This window comes from Prionailurus bengalensis, chromosome A1 (genome assembly GCF_016509475.1).
Source record: "Prionailurus bengalensis isolate Pbe53 chromosome A1, Fcat_Pben_1.1_paternal_pri, whole genome shotgun sequence".
In the NCBI taxonomy this organism is placed as follows: Eukaryota; Metazoa; Chordata; class Mammalia; order Carnivora; family Felidae; genus Prionailurus; species Prionailurus bengalensis.
The window spans coordinates 181,688,973-181,705,173 of NC_057343.1; the positions used below are offsets into that span (position 1 = coordinate 181,688,973).

A 16,201-nucleotide genomic window follows, 5' to 3' on the forward strand; every position below is an offset into this window, starting at 1 on the left:
GCAAAATTCTTTAATGTACAGCTGAAGAGAAGATAGCTAAGTCCTAAGATCTGCTTTTGCATCAGGGTGTTGCAAAATCACACAGTATGTAGCCTCTGGAAAACTCCACTGTCCTCTTGTTATAGATAGAAAGTAAAAAAAAAAAGCAAATAACTTCTTAGTATTATCATGAAGTTTGACTTTGCAGACTCACTGAGAGAATCTCAGAGACCACACTTTGAGAATGGCTGTCTAGAAAAGTCCTAGGCGGACATTAAACAAATAACATGAGGTTGGGGCACCTGGGTGGCTCAGTTGGTTAAGCGTCTGACTTCAGCTCAGGTCATGATTTCATAGCTGGTGGGTTCAAGCCCCACATCAGGCTCTGTGCTGACAGCTCAGCCTGGAGCCTGGAGTCTGCTTTGGATTCTGTGTCTCCCTCTCTCTCTGCCCTTCTCCCACTCCCACTCTGTCTCTCTTTCAAAAATAAATAAACATTAAATAATTTTTTAAAAAGAAATAAATGATCTAATTAAATAATTATCATTAAACAATTGATTAAATTTTTTTTTAATTCAAATTAAATGACAGCTCAAGCTGTCAGCACTGGGCCTGTCCCTGGGCTCGAACCCAGTCACTGGGAGATCATGACCTAAGCCGAAGTCAGCCACTTAACCAACTGAGCTACTCAAGCACCTGTAACAATTGATTTAAAAGAAAAGAATACTGCTCTTCGAGAGAATGTAAACACTCAACCTGGCCCCATCTGGGGAGTCGGGGAGTGATTTCTTGAGTAAATGGTGTTTCAGGCTGGGCTTGGAAAAGACAGTTAAGCAGGTGAAGGCAAGAGAGGGGAAGCTCTCCCTTCCTTCAGTGTGTCTGCTCCTCCTGCCTGGCTAAGGAAATTGGGTTAGGCTCTGGGGAAGGATCAGAAATGAGGATGACTCTCCCATGACATCCTCCCCTGGGGGGACCAAGGCAGAGATGTGCTCTGGGAAACAAAGGGAAAGCTTTAATCCCAGGGTCCTCCTGACATGCCTGGAATCTATCCCAGGGACAGGGAAATCCTGATTTCTCTGGGACAAAAGCTGGTGTTCTACAGATGGGGCACTATATGGAGGCCCAAATGCTGACACACAAGGGACCCAGGCCACGCAGGCCTGAGGACAGTTATCCAGGTCCTTAGGATGTGGTATCCTATGGTAACAGAGGTAGCAACATCAACCCTTAGCTCACTGTCTTCCTTTAAGGCATTCGGAACCACTCGTCATCCAGATGGTTAGAGGCTGTCAAAGTTACTGGCTGAGGGACCAGAGCAGCTCCCTTCCACCAGACTGCCTGGCCTCATCCCATTTCCCAGTTGCCCACTCTGCGAACACTCACTCTCAAACCCAGATTCCGCCAAGTTTCAAGATGGATATTGGAGGCTGCCTCTGTTCTTTTTCCCCCTGACATGCCCACCTTGGGGTGGGAAACCACCAGATTCCAGCTACCATCTCACCCCAGCATCCCCACTTGAGAAAAAAAAGCAGGCAGAGAAGAAAACAACCCCTGGCTGATGGAAGGCAGCTGATTCTCTTCTGTTCACAGTAATGATGCCCTAAAGTTATCAAAAACACGTAAGGAGTCTTGAAGTATTCGATAGGGCTTCTCTGTATTAGTTCCTTGAATCCTCTCAGTAACCCCATGAGATCAGTTTAGATATTATCCCATTTTACAGATGAGAAACTGAAGCACAGAAAGATATTGCAGCTGACCCAGGTGACAAAGTCAGTAAGAAGTGGAATCAGCATTAAACCCAGGCAATTTGGTTTCTAAGATTCAGCTCCTCAAATGTACATTTTACTGCCTTTCTATATTCAAAAGGACACAAGGAGTTAGTTTTTTAAAAAGTATCTGTGTAGGGGCACCTGCGTGGCTCAGTCAGTTAAGCGTCCAACTTTGGCTTAGGTCATGATGTCACAGTTCGTGAGTTTGAGCTCTGCATCAGGTTCTCTGCTGTCAGCACAGAGCCTGCTTCAGATCCTGTGTCACCCCCACCCCAGCCCCTCCCCAGCTCACTCATTCTCTCTCTCTCTCTCTCTCTCTCAAAATAAATAAATAAACTTAAAAAATATCTGTGTAGATGTTCAACACCGCTAATCATTAGGGAAATGCAAATCAAAACCACGAGATACCATCTCATATCCATTCAGACGGCTAATATAAAAAAACCCAGGAAATACAAGTGTCTTGGTGGGGGTGTAGGGAAATTGGAAGCCTTGTGCACTGCTGGTGTGAAGGTAAAATGGTGCAGCCACTGTGGAAAAGAGTGTAATGGTTCCTCAAAAAATTAAAAGTAGAATTACCATATGACCCAGAAATTCCACTTCTGGGAATATATCCAAGAGATTTAAGGCAATGACAGGAATAGACATCCGTACACCCTTGTTTATAGTGGCATTCATGATAATCAAAAGGTGAAAGCAACCCATGTGTCCACGAATGGATGAGTGGATAAATATAGTATATACACATACAATGGAATACTATTCAGCCTTAAAAAGGAAAGAAATTCTGACAACTAAGGGAAATGCTAAGGGAATTATGCTAAGGAAAATAAGCCAGTCATAAAAAAGACAAATACTATATGATTCCAGTCATAGGAGGTACCCAGAGCAGTCAAACTGGTAGAAACAGAAAGTAGAATGGTGTTTGTCAGGGGCTGGGGGAGAGATGAATGAGGAGGTAAGAGTTTAATGGATACAGAGTTTCAGTTTTACAAGATGAAAAGAGTTCTGGAGATGGATGGTGGTGATGGTTGCACAGCACGGTGAATGTGCTAAATTCCCCTGAATTGGACCCTTAAGTGGTTAAAATGGTAAATTTTATATTTTCCCCAATCAAAAATAAATTTATGTGATTTTCTATTTAAAAATTTTTTTTAATGTTTATTTATTTTTGGGAGAGAAAGAGACAGAGACAGAGCACGAGTGGGACAGGGGCAGAGAGAGGGAGACACGGACTCTGAAGCAGGCTCCGGGCTTGGAGCTGTCAGCACACAGCCTAACGTGGGGCTCAAACTCACAAACGGTGAGATCATGACCTGAGCCAATGTCATATGCTTAACTGACTGAGCCACCCAGGAGCCCCTTTTTATTTTAGGGAGACGGAGGGACAGTGTGGGAATGTGCGAGAGGGTGAGAGGGAGAAGAGGGTGCGAGAGAATCTCAAGCAGGCTCCATTCTTAGCACAGAGTCTGACTTGGGGCTCAATTCCATTACCCTGGGATCATGACCTGAAAGAATATCAAGAGTCAGACGCCCAACCAAATGAGCCACCCAGGCACCCCAAGGATAATTTTTCAAGTTTACCTTTTAAAACATTAATTTAGGGGCACCTGGGTGGCTCAGTACATTGATCTGACTCGATTTCAGTTCAGGTCATGATCTCACGGTTTGTGGGTTCAAGCCCCACATCAGGCTCCGTGCTGACATTGCAGAGTCTGATGGGGATTCTCCCCACTCTCTCTGCACCTCCCCAGCTCTCACACGTGCTCCCTCAAAATAAACATTTAAAAACAGAGGTATCCTTGTAATACACCTTAGAATGTTTATTATTATAATCACAGTAGGAATTACCCTGAATAATTTTTTTTTTTTTTAAGTGTGGAGGGAGTGACTACATTTCTGAACTTCTGGAACTGAGAGAGCCTTTGCAAACAGATTAAGTGCTATGGCCTTTCCCTGGTCCACATGCCAAGCCAGAAGAGGTGATTAGCAGGCTTAAGCTACTGGTTTCTAATCAGAAAGTTAAAAAAAAAAAAAAGCCTTTGTCAAAGAAAACAGAACAAAGGGCCAGTAGGCCCAGGGGTTATACAATAAAAGCTGGCTCATGCTGTGTAAAAAGGCCCTTCCATCTCCTCACGGCTGTGTCCTCCTAACACCGTGCTCTTCATGACATCCAGGGCTATTGTACTGTATTGATAACACATCATTCAGTGTGGTGTGGGCCCTCACAAAGGCAGGCAGCGCCCCTGCGTGCAAGCAGGACATTTGGGAGACAAATCCCAGGAGTCGTTAGCAACTGCATCGACACTGTGAACTGTTCCCATACACTTGCCTCTCCTTCCCACACAATCCTGCTTCTCTGTCTCTGTCTCTCTCCAGTGTGTTGAGGATATTGGGAATACTGGAGAACAAGACTCTTTCTGAAAAGGCCTCCATGCTCACTTTTCCAAACAGCTATAGATTCTAAGAGGCCAGGGGCCAGAGAGGGAAATAGAAGAGGACAGTATGGTAGAGGGAAGGGCCCTGGTGCAGTGCCTGGGAGCTGACAGGGAGCATGTGTCCTGTGGGTCATCAAAACCTCACCTCCTCCACACACCCCGGCCATGCTACCCACCAACCACTGGGCAGCACCTCCTGTCCTCACTGCCCTCCAGAGGAGGGTCTGTGGGAGCTGGCTGCCTGTGGACTCTAGGAAGGACGCAGAACTTCCTCCAGCGCCCGGATTCCAGCCATAGCACCCTGGAGAGTGCGAGAGCTTAACTAATTTTCAAATCAGGACACATACACAAAACCCTCTGAGAAGTGGTGGAGAACTCAGCTAGTGTTAGCAATGTTACATCAATGCAAGCCAAAGACCTCCAGGAGACAAAGTGGCAGTGACGAGCACTGAGCTGTCCTGGATGGAAACCCGACTCTCTTGCCAACTTGCTGTGTGACCCTGATAAATTCCCTAACCTCCCTGGGCCTCAGCTGCTTCATTTGGAAGGCGAGGACAAGCAAAACAGTAAATGCTTATGAAATTCCTTGGTATCCAGCAGCTGTCACAACCTCCAGGAAGTTTCCAGAGCATCTAACAAGACTTCTGAATATAAAATCTTGACCAAATGATAGCACAGCACTGTCCTCCTCCTACAAGCGTCACAGCACTGCCCTCCTCCTACAAGTGTCATTTGAGGAGATGAGAAGAGAAAGGGAGTAGATTCAGAAATAATATCCTTATGAAGAAAGCACAAAAGAAACTCAGTAATTACCTACAACCTTAGCAGCAAACATCCAGAGGATTTGAACACAGCCCACATTAACTAGAACTGGACGCTCCCCTTTCATCAAGTCAATTTAAGAAGCATTTGCTGAGGGCCTACTGCATACTGAAGTCTCAGCTGCTCTGCCTGCCCCTAGAACTCAGCCAATCCTATCTTTTCAAAGGACCAAGGAAGGTTCTTAGCCTACTTTGGACTGAGAGCAGACTGCCCTTACCCTGACCTCGCATCAAGAGGTCAGTGAGGTCCCCTGTGGTCATAGCCGTCTGGGATAACCGTAGAGTTGCACCAAGACCTCTACATCCTGCTGGTGCTCAAAAGTCCCCTGCCCGACAAACACACAGAGATAAGCAAGCAGGATCAGAAGACGGACCCTGGACTTGCAAAGCAGGTTTCATGGTGCTCAAGTGAAGAATAAGGAAATGCATCTTGTTTTTCGACAGAGGTGATGGGCCATGTTATCAGATCACAGGCATCTGGCTCTACCTTCACTGACATGATTGAGACAGCCTGTCCAGGGCTTCTCTCTGTGTGATTTCTGTTGGGTCAACAGTTACTGGTTTGGCAAACAGCAATTCAGAGCCTTACACAGAAAATCAGGGTAGCAAACACTGAGAAACTGGCGGAAAGTACTTGTGGGAGTTCCATGGTCCAATAGCGCTATTCTTTACCTCTCTTCCTGTCTGATGAGGTGGCTTGCGCAAGCTAGTGGCTCTGGATGTGGGGTCAGGCCCGGGCTGGCAAACTGGCCTGGAGTCTTGTCTTCTACATCAGGAGTCTCCTTGACCGGCAGACAACAGAGCTGGGCTCCCACACAGGTGGGCTGTATCCCCAGCCAATCAGAGCCATGGGCTCTCCCAGGGTCCAACGCTTGCCCTCTGGCTCCAAAACTTGACCAGATGAAGAAGAAAGGAGTCAAAAGGTGACAGACTTCCTTATCAGGAGGCTTGCAGTCCTCACCCTTTACTCTGTGACTTTCCCTTGGCCTCTCAGCTGCCTTGAGGGGTATCCATTCATTTATTAGTACCAATCAAGTGTTCGACACCACTGTGCTGGGCCTGGGAGAACACAGACACGAAAAGAATGATGGCTCCATGGTGGGTGCATGTGACAAGGGTGCACAGAGGGGCCCTGACCAGAGCTGGGACAAGGCAGGCTCCCCACAAGAGGAGGCCCTTATGCTTAGCAGCACAGGGAGGGAGGAACAGCAGGCAGGGCACACACACTGTTCATGCAGGCGGGAGGAGAGGGTTTCAAGTTGAAGGCATATGAGAATCCTCTGGGTAGCATATTTAAAATGCACATTTCCTGAAAGCCCCAATGAGATTCTGATTCAGTAGATTTCAGGTGGGGGCCCAGAAATCTGTTTTATGAGCTCCTTGGGGGAGTCTAAGGCAGGAGGTCTATGGACCACACTCTGAGAAACCCTGCTTTGAAGGAATGGAAAAAAAAAAAAGAGCCATTTGTGGCTTTGATGGAATATTGGTTTATTTTCCTGGAATTTTCCCAAAGGGACTTTGGCCAGCTCATTAATGATTCGTTCTTCCGTCATTTTACACAGACAGACATGCCAACATCAAACAAACTAGAAATGAACTCAGGGAGGGTGTTAGGAGCCCCCACTCACAGGGATGGCTGTCACTGTGTTCCACGAGATGACAATGGGCATCATCTCAGGAATGTGTCAGGTCAAAGTCCATGTTTACACCAAAGGCTGTCTACAGGTGAACTGGGGCCCAGAAAGCAGTGATGGGAAAGCCTCCTGGAATCTGGCCACACCTCCTCACCAACCTCACACCAGGGAAGGCAGGGCAGTCTTTAGATGTCTTTCAGACTTTCTCTGCAGCCCACAGCTGGCTCCCTGCCCCTCCTGTCCTGGGTCCCCCCTACCAGAAGCCTGGCCTCTGACACCCCAGCACCACCTCACTCAGGCTCCTCCTAGCTTGGACCAGGGATTGCATGTTGGGGCTCTGGCTCAACCAGCCTAAGCCTTGGCTGAAGGCATTGTTTCTACTAGTACCTGTGCAGCAATATTTTTGTCCTATTCAGTGCTAGTTCCAGGGAGTCCACCATTTATTTCGCTGGCTCAAGCCTCTGCCTGGGAAGCTTATGGGGGATTCCCAGACCTCCTTGCTCTTGCCACTGGTCTCTGAGGCCTGGAACCCTGCCTTTGTGATCTCTGCCAAGTGCCTGCTGGGCTGCCTCCTTATTATGTGTTAGAGCCACAGGCACTAGCCTCCCAATGCTTCCCAATTTCCTACTGCCCCATGTTCCCAAGGGCCGAGTTCAGCTACCCTGGGGACTTCCCACACAGTCTGCATCTGCTTGGATCCAGCTGCTGAATACGCTGCAGCCTCAGGACCTGCCTTTTGTCAGCAGGTGTGATCCCCTTGCAACTGACCTTCACACCCCATCCAACTTCAATCCCTCATCCCATGCGGAGCTCTGGGAACAGGCTAAGAACTCTTTTCCACAGACAGTGTTTATAACTGGTTGTAATAATCCAGTGTTTACTGATAATACAGCTATGTGGGATACCCTACATCAGAGTTTAGTAAGAGGCACAGTCAGCCATAGAACAAAAACCAAAAATTAAGGCGAACAAACAAGCCAAGGCTATGCAATGTAGTACTGAATGGTCTGGTCAGTGCTACTCAAACACGAACGTGCGTAAGAGCCACTGAGATCTTGTTAAAATGCAGTTTCTTTTGCTTGCTTCGGCAGTACACATATACTAAAATTGGAACAATGCAGAGAAGGTTAGCACGGCCCCTCCGCAATGACCCACAAATTCATGTAGCATTTCACGTTTAAAAAACAAACAACAGGGGCGCCTGGGTGGCGCAGTCGGTTGAGCGTCCGACTTCAGCCAGGTCACGATCTCACGGTCCGTGAGTTCGAGCCCCGCGTCGGGCTCTGGGCTGATGGCTCAGAGCCTGGAGCCTGTTTCCGATTCTGTGTCTCCCTCTCTCTCTGCCCCTCCCCCGTTCATGCTCTGTCTCTCTCTGTCCCAAAAATAAATAAAAACGTTGAAAAAAAAAATTTAAAAAAAAAAAAAAAAAAACAAACAACAACAAAAATCAGTTTCTGATTCAGCGGGCCTGGGGTGGAGCCTGAGATTCTGCATTTTTAGCAAGGTCCCAGGCGATGCTGATGTGCTGGTCCACAGCCCACACTTCCCGTAGCAAGAAGGCAGGGATCACACAAGCGAGTGGGAGTTAGCCACACAGAGGTGAGGCCAGAAGCAGAGCTCAGAATCCAGCATGTGCTCAGATACAGTAACCACCAGGTCTTACTCACTGCCACCGAATCAGAACAATCTACTCTAGAAGTTACGAGAAAGAATGACCTGGGGATGGCCACATGCCCACAGCCTGTCCTGAGCAGACAGTTGCTGTGGTTGGCACCACGGCATCCCTGATGCTTCCCTTGTCATGGTTTCCTGTACCAGACTGAGTCCAAGTCAAGGTCAGCTCTGTGATTTTTCCAAACCAGCATTTCTCATACTAATTTGAAATTCTGGACACCAAGTTAGCTGTGGTTGCTGGGCTGAAGGGTTATGAGACAGGCTGGGGCCATGAAGGCGATAGGGGTCATCTAATGCTGTGGTAATATCATAACTGCTAACATTTTTGAGTATTTAGTCTGAGGCTTGCTGTCGGTTAAGTGCCTTACATGGGAGAATCCATGGATTCAAAGTGGATGGCAATTTAAGAGTGAGAGCTCTGAAGCCAGACAACCCAAAACTGAACCCCAGTTTTGCCACTTTCTGGGGCAAATCACATTAGCCCCCTCTATGCCTCCACCTCCTCCTCTGTAGATGGGGAGAGTTATAGTACCTCTCCTAGATAGTCAGTGTGACAGCTGGCTGAACTAAAAAATATAGAATATTTAGCATAGCACTTAGCATTCAATAAAATCCTGGCTATTATTTTCTTATGCTTAGCCTTATTTGTAGAAAACCAGGAAACTGAGGCTCAAGGAGATTAAGTAGGTTGCCTGAAGTTACACAGCTAGTTAGAGGCAGAACTGATTCAAAACAAGGTTTGCAAATTTATGCAATTTATTTTAGATTTGTTGTTTGTAGATTTCAGGAGGCAGCAGAAACCTCTCATGGCCTCCAGAGGCAGCTCCCACCTGCCCAGCAATGCGGGCTGCTATTCCCTTTCTTAGATTCCTGTGAAATCTAAGCTCATAGCAGCCTCTTTTTCAAGAACCACCTCGTGTGGGCTTTTCCTGCTTTTGACTAGAACAGACTTGACTTAAAGTAGATCCCTTCCAGGCAGGAGGAGGGAGGGAGATGATGGATGAGGGAAGAGGGAAGGCCCCATGGGGCAGGTAGCATCACCCGTGGCCTGGGAGGGAGGTGGGACTTCCCTGGATATAGGCAGGGGCTGGGAAACAGGCCCACAACGGGAGAATGGCAAAGTGCAGGACATGTTTGGGCACTGCCACTAACCGAGGTGGACTACAAGCAAGAGGACCAACGAAGACAGCTCTATAACCACAGCTAACAATGACTGGCACTTACAATGCTGTTGGGCACTGTGTAAAGTATTTTAGACAGTTTAATTTAAACTTACTGAAATTGTACGAAGTATGGTTATGTAAGGGGATGTTTTGTTTCTTATACACACATATACAGGCATTCAGACACAAAAGATACTAAACACTGAAGTATTTAGTGGCAAAGAGACGTGATGTCTAACTTGAGTAATAACCAATTTACTCTTAAATGGTTTATATATATAATGGTCTTATATATTAAATTATATGCGTTTGTATATATATACAAACATACATAGACTCACAAACTTACACGTAGGGAAAATGAGAGACTATAAGGTAACTGGGTAACATAAAAATTGGTAAATGTGGGTAAAGGGTGTATGGAAATTTCTTACATTTTTGCAACTTTCATGTAAGTTTAAAATTATATCAAAATTTACAAGATTCCAAAATGTGCATGGGAAAAAGATTTTTAAAATATCTTTAAAAATAGTATGAGGTCAATACTACTATCACCACCATCTTATTAATGAGGAAAGTGAGGCAAAGAGAGATGTAGAAAATGGAGTGGGACCAGCTTCGAGAGGTTTTGACTGTCAAACTCAGAAGGATGCCCCTCAGTAAACTCAGGAGGGCCCTAAAGGGTATGAAGAGAGGGGTGGCCAGCATTGGGTTATGTAAGACTAATCTGAAAGCAGGCTACAGGTTGGCTGGAGGGGGAGGCCTCTCATTTTGTCTTTATTTTCAATTAAGCTTCAATAGGAATGAACAGAAAAGGAAGGTGTCAGAGTCTACAAAAGAAAGGGCAGAAGAATTGGCAGATAGGAGGAAGAATCCAGATGATGGAAACAGGGGTTGCCTGTGTGTGGTGGGGGAACTGGGTAAGTGGGGACCAGGTGGGAGGGGTACCTACATTTTGCTGTATACCTTTTGGATCCTCAGAATTTGAACCATGCAGGTTTAGAGTGGCATTTTCTCATGGTAATGGCAGAAAAGGCAAGAGACCAGGGCTGGATTCAGGTTTAGATCTGTGGTAGACTGACTGCATGCAGTGTTTGTCTGGACCCAGAAATGATGTCCAGCAGACAACTAGAAATGGGCATTTGAGCTTTCACTGTGGAGGAGGTAGCAGAAAGCCTGGGGTTGGTCACAGGACACTATTAGGGAAGAGCAATAGGAGATAAGGCCAAAAAATGCCTTTCCTTTCCTGCAGAAGAGTGACTGCCGGGGCACCTGGGTGGCTCAGTTGGTTAAGCATCTGACTTCAGCTCAGGTCATTGTCTCATGGTTCATGAGTTTGAGCCCCGCATCAGACTCTCTTCTGTCAGTGCAGAGCCTGCTTGGGATCCTCTGCCCCCCTCTCTTATTGTCCCTCCCCAATTCGTGCATGCTCTCACATGCTCTCTCTCAAAAATACATAAACATTTAAAGAAAAAAAAAGAGTGACTGCCAATAAAGGAGGTGTGTCAACACCACCACTATATGCCTGTGCATTGTTGGTGGGAATGTAGATTGGTATAGCCACTATGAAAAAACAGTATGGGGGTTCCTCAAAAAAATTAAAAGTAGAACTACCATATGACCTAGCAATCCCACCTCTGGGTATTTATTTGAAGGAAATGAAAACACTAATTCAAAAAGGTATCTGCACCCCATGTTCAGTGCAGCATCATTTACAACAGCCAAGATATGGAAACCGATGAATGAATGGGTAAAGAAAATGTGGTGTATGTATACAATGGAATACTACCACCATAAAGAACAATGAAATATTGTGTTAATATGGATGGACCTTGAGGGCATTAAGATAAGTGAAATAAGACAGAGAAAGATAAATACTATATGATTTCATACGTGGAATCCAAAAACAAAACAAAACAAAACAAGCTCACAGATACAGAGAACAGATCGGTGGTTGGCAGAGGCAGGAGGTGTGATGGGCAAAATAAGTGAAGGAGGTCAAAAGGTACAAACTTCCATTTATAAAAATAAGTCCCTGGAGATATAATATACAGCACGGTGACTACAATTAACAATATTGCATTGCATTATTTGAAAATTGCTAAGAGTAAATATTAAAAGTTCTCATCACAAGAAGAAAAAATTATAACTATGTATTGATGGATGTTAACTGGACTTTTGTGATGATCATTTTGCAATATATACAAAACTGAATCATTACATTGTACACCTAAAACTAAATGTATATGTCAATTATATCTCAGCAAAATAAATAAAAATAAAGGAAAAAAAGGACATCAGTGATGGAGGAGGGGCAGCCACATTGTTAAGTCAAGGAAGATATCACTGTGTGGCTCCTGTGACCTTTCTGGAACTGTGATCAGAGCATGGGGGGGGGGGGGAGGGTGGGGAGCACTAAAACGTGAATAGGGGTTATGGAGCCAGTGGTTACAGGACTCCCGTGTTCTTCAGAGGGAGGGGTATGGGGTAGGAGCATACAGACTGAAGACTGATTCTTGGAGAGGGAACACCTGAGCACACTGGAGAGAAATCCACAGATGCCTGAAGAAAGGAAGAGATTTCTTTGCTATGAGGACCAAGAAGTAGGCCAGGTTGCAGAAGAGGCTGGAGGGATTCTAGTCCTGGTTGGGTTCAGTGGTTCTCAAACTTAAGAGGGCATCAAAATCACTTGGGGGTTCTTTTTACAAATGTGGAGTCTGAGTTCCACATAACCCGTAGATTCTGATTATGTTGACTGGCTGGGCCTGGAAATCTGCATCTGAGCCACTCTTAGGGGGTCCAGATGTATGCATTCAATAGACGATGCTGCCTCAAGGGAAACCTAGCTCCTTGGCCAAAGTTAAGAAGAAACCGTGTTTGTTACCACTAAATTGAATGTGAAAGCTACTGACTGGAATTAAGAAAACCTGGTCAAAGAGGGAGACAGGTCATCATTATAGATGTACTTTATTTAAAGGTAAAAGCAAATTCAGTGTTTCTAATTAGTTTCTAATTACAGAACTTTACAACTTTATGGCTTGACCCCTGGTGTCATTCACAAGGTCTGCTATTTTCTTTTAAAAAATGTTTTTAAGTTTATTTATTTTGAGAGAGAAAGAGTACATGCAGGCACGAGAGAGCATGGGCAGGGAATGGGCAGACAGAGAGAGAGAGACAGAGAGACAGAGAGAGAGAGAATCCCAAGTAGGCTCTACGCTATCAGAGCAGAGCTTGATGTGGGCTTGAACTCAGGAACCATGAGATTATGACCTGAGCTGAAATCAAGAGGTAGACATTTAACCAACTGAGTCACCTAGGTGCCCCAGAAATGCTATTTTCTAACAAAGGATCCTCTTCATTTTCCTAGTGTGTAATTACATTATGTTTTCATTATTTCTCTATAAATTCCATGAAGGGCAATGTCTGCCTTTGGTCACTGCTGTACCCCTTTCCTAGCACAGCTCCCACCAAAAACCAAATACATGCAGGTAAGGTATTCTTTTGTTTCAATTCTACCTAATGTGCCAAAGAAGTGCAAGGTAACTCATGCCCAGCTAGAGCCAGTTTGGGCCTGAGATGACCCAAATGACTTCTAGTGAACCCCAAACAAAAATCCCACAGCATGTTCCGCTGGGCAAGCAAGAATGTTGCAGACCAAGCCCATGTGCTGTGAAGACACCAAGGTCCAAGAGGAACTTGATTCTTGCTAAGTCTTTTGTGCCAAAGTAATAAGAGATGGAGCTCTACTGAACACAGTCACTAAGGAAGGTGAAGAAGGATGCTGATCACCACCATGGACCAAAGAATTTGGTCAGGTCACTGAACCCTGGGGGGATTTTGTAAAACCTACTATACTCAGAAAAACAGCTCACTCACCCTGCTTACTGAAGGAGGACATCTGCTAAAACGAGTAGAGCAAACACAAAAGTCTGGCTCTCCAAACAGACCCTGAGCACTGGAAGAAGTTGCCACTGCAGGAATCACCATAGTGAAGGGGGCTCTGGACTGAATTACCAGTATGAAGTCAGTGTTGCTCTCCCTGACAGCCTTGCCTGACCTACAGGATGCTGAAGAACGTGCATTTTGGGGGCAGGCAGACTGATTTTGAATCCCGGTTCTGCCACTTATTAGCTTATAATCCTGGGCCAAATTTTCAAACTCCCTAATCCTCAGTTTCCCCATCAGCAGAATGGAGATAGTATCTGTTCTTACCTCATTGGGCTGCTATGAGAATTAAATTGGAAAATGCATTCAGAGCCCACAGCCCAGACCTTGGCATAATCTAAAGTCTTAATAAATGTTAGCTATTATTAGTTCTTACCCACAGGCTATGATCTATATGGTGACAATGTCTGCACTCCCCACTCTCTTGGAGGCTCAAGGACACAGATGTATGTATGAAATCCAGACTGGGTTCTGCTGAGGTCAGACAGAAGATGCACTGGAGGCCCAACCCCCAGGCTTACATCTCCACAGCAGCTTAGACCAATTTATTCAGAAGCATTACTGCTGCAATGGGAATTTAAAGATTTTCACATTAAGGCAAAGATGAACCTAAATCTCTCTGATCCTTAACATGCCAGGAAAGAAATCACAAGACAGGTACAGAAGAGGGGAAACTGCTCAATGGGAAGGTGATTGACATCCCCCATAGATCTACTTCTTCCCTTCCACAACTATTTTTTAAATACTTCCTAAATCATCTCAATTTTTCTAGGTAGAACTGTATAAATCTTTAGTTTAAAACCTTTTAGACGGTACTCTCATGTATTCTGACACTCTACAAGTGCTTATGAGGAAAGACAATATTTACCTACGGTCATGGTTCTCCAATCTGGCTCTACCCTAGAAATCCTATGCCCAGACCATACCCTAGTCCAATTAAACCAGAATGTCTGGGAGTGGACCAGACATGGGTATTTTTTTTATGTTTATTTATCTATTTTGAGAGTGGGGAGGGGCAGAGAGAGAATCCCAACCAGGCTCTGCACTGTCAGCACAGAGCCTGACACAGGGCTCAAACTCATGAACCTGTGAGATCATGACCTGAACAAAAACCAAAAGTTGGATGCTTACCTGACTAAGCCCCCCAGGCATCTCAGACATGGGTATTTTTTAGCACTCCCCTCTTGTGAGTCCAACATGCAATCAAACTGGAGAATCACTGACTGATCCTATTGTCCCCCAGCTCCTATCGCTGTTGTGGAAAGGAGATCAAGGGTTATTATTCCCTGTGGTAGAGCAATGGAGACTAGGGCTCAGGGAAGGCAAGTGACTTGTTGCTCTGAAGAAGGGCCAGAGAGAATCTAAAACTCACAACCGAGGAGCATTCATCTCCTGGCTCAGTGCACTCCTATAGCATGCACTGGGCTACCTAATAACCATGGATGGAGAACACCCAGGTAGTCAAGCTGTTCTACTACGGAAGGTACATGGGGAAGGCCTTTCTAAACTTCATTTGTGAACTGAAGCTTGAAGCAAAGATGCTGAGCAATGGTGGGGCCTGCTGAAGGTCCAGCTTGGACAAAATAAGATTGGGGATGATACTAAAATGTTCGTAAGGCAATGAAGACCATTTCAGTTGGTTGCACCTACCTGGGCTCAGAAGGTTCTTCAAATCTGGTCAAATTTTTGCCTGTGACCACTAACAAAATATCTTAGGTCATTCTGCCTGCAAACATTTGGCCAGTGGTTCCCAGATTTGAAGGGGCAGCAGAGTCACCTGGAGGGCCCTTAAAAGATCACAGGGCTCCACTCCCAGAATTTTTGATTCAGTAGGGCAAAGGTGGACATGAGAATCTGTGTTTCTAACAAGTTCCTAGGAGAAGCTGATATGCTTGCTAGTCTGGGACCACATTTTGACAACTTGGTCTCGGTGACCAGTGAGGAGGCTGATGAAATACCCAGGGTCTCCACTGGCAGCTGGCAAATGTTTGTTTTATGTCAGCAATGGAACTAAAGCACTCAGGCTGGTTTTGAAACTCCCTGAGCTGTTAAGATATCTTTTAATAGTCCTATCTAGCAAAAGTCATTGTTTACTGGAAAGATGTTTATCTCTTAAATAAGATCAGATTTTTCAGAGAAACAAAAAGAAAGTGGTTTATATGTCCAAAAGACCTGGTACTCTAAATATATGAATTGAGCAGTGACTATATAATGATCGATAAAGCTATAAAATATACTGAGGAGGCCTTAATTGCTGCATTTAGAACTATCCAGAGAGTGGAACTTGAATATAATGAGACACCTCTAATTTGGTATTGGTCAACCCTATGAAGTATGTTCTAACTTATTCTCATTTTGCCAGTGAAGAAATTGAGGCTCAGGAGGGTTTACATAACTTAACCAAGGTCACAGAACTTGTGACAAGGTGACAAGGATGGGATGTAAAATCCAAATTGTGGTCAAGGGGACCAGCACAAACAATGCCTCCCTAGAGGGTTTGTGAGGATTCAGTGAGAAGAGGGCCTTACCTCTTCCACACACCTCTGCTACACTCCTTAGTGTTGACGTAGGACTGGGCAGATGGCATAAGTTCCCAGGGGTGAAGGAGCCCAGTGACCCTTTCTCCACTCTTTCTCTGCAGAGCAGCTCAGCACTGATGTCCTCTGATTCTCTCCAGAGTATGGATACATAAATGCTATACATTCTAATGTGAAGAGAAGTCCTTCTGGCTTCTGGAATCCCCTTAGACTTCCTGCTTCCCTGTGCTTTATTTCACAA

The 16,201-nt window shown here is 45.3% G+C and overlaps 1 protein-coding gene and 1 non-coding gene across 2 annotated transcripts in view; one reads left to right on the forward strand and one right to left on the reverse strand.

The window, feature by feature from the left end:
* WWC1 (WW and C2 domain containing 1) overlaps positions 1 to 16,201 on the reverse strand; it is a 155,180-nt gene that overhangs the window by 129,051 nt on the left and 9,928 nt on the right. The gene's annotated exons all lie outside the window — the stretch shown is intronic.
* Positions 7,719 to 7,822, forward strand: LOC122496564. Its single transcript, XR_006300860.1, has one exon. It is a non-coding gene; the product is annotated as a U6 spliceosomal RNA (small nuclear RNA).